Consider the following 1,127-nt stretch of genomic DNA (forward strand, 5'->3'; position numbering starts at 1 on the left):
TGTAAGATGCGATAAAATGCGTTTAAGTAGTAAGCGTTATAAGTAGGGTTTAAATGTGATGACTGCGTTTTGAATAAGTGTTGTAATATGCGTTGAAAATGTGTTGAAAATATAGTTTAACCCTCTGCGTAAATTGGATCTCAATAGTACAAGTGGTTACGGTAAGAATGGCAGCGATAGGTAACGATCCGAAAAGTCGGGTTGTTACACTGATTTGTTCAAATACTTAGACCCATTGCTCAGTCAATGGTTAGTTTGTTAAATCAAATTTCCAATCAATGGTTTAATTTGTTCGAAATGCTAAAACTGCATTTGATCCTCAAAATTTCAATATATCTAAAAGAGGTCGTTCTTAATTATATCCTCAAAATTTCAATATATTTCATCCTCAAAATTTCAATATATTTGTTCGAAATCCATATATCCGCTTCCAAGCTGTACGATCTATGCAGAACTTCTGGCGCAACATAATACGCGCTTCCAACTATATCATTAAGCCTTTCTTCTGCAATATTATAAAAGGAAAAACCATAATCACAATTTTATTCTGCATCAATGTCTTTAAATGCTAACTGTCCGATGAAGTAATGAACAAAGAAATACGTGTGATGATTACCTGGCCTAATGAAATCGGAAAGACCAAAATCAATAAGCTTCATATCAACATCTTCACTTTTGGACATGAAAAGAAAGTTCTCAGACAAAATTTAACAGAGGGTCAATAACGATTAAAAAACGTGTCTAATAGCTATTATATCTTGAAATTTAAGTAATAGAAAACAAAATAAGAAAAGAAGTTTCTCAAAAAGATGCATTTATAACCTCGGGCTTTAGGTCACGGTGCACGACGCCTTGAAGATGGCAAAAAGCAACAACACTTAGTATCTGAACAATTATCAATTTTGCATCAGCTTCTGTGTATCTTCCACCTCTGCATTTGACATAAAGTTTGACTCAAGTCAACTACACCTACTCATTACTATACAAATGATGCAATTTGTAACAGGACGTCCTCTTACATGGATAGTATCCGATCAAGTAATTCCCCACCTTCACACAATCTATATATACAACGAAACGAAACATAAAACTTCTCGCCAATCATGTAGACATACAGAGATAACAAC

At 33.8% G+C, this 1,127-nt stretch overlaps 1 long non-coding RNA gene across 1 annotated transcript; it reads right to left on the reverse strand.

Annotated features, from left to right (window-relative positions):
• Window positions 1-410: 410 nt before the first annotated feature.
• On the reverse strand, window positions 411-902 carry LOC110882883. The gene is made up of 3 exons (XR_004869647.1): window positions 823-902; window positions 617-672; window positions 411-505 (listed from the first exon to the last, which is right to left on the reverse strand). It is a non-coding gene; the product is annotated as an uncharacterized LOC110882883 (long non-coding RNA).
• Window positions 903-1,127: the final 225 nt, after the last annotated feature.

The sequence above is a fragment of the Helianthus annuus genome, chromosome 10, assembly GCF_002127325.2.
Source record: "Helianthus annuus cultivar XRQ/B chromosome 10, HanXRQr2.0-SUNRISE, whole genome shotgun sequence".
In the NCBI taxonomy this organism is placed as follows: Eukaryota; Viridiplantae; Streptophyta; class Magnoliopsida; order Asterales; family Asteraceae; genus Helianthus; species Helianthus annuus.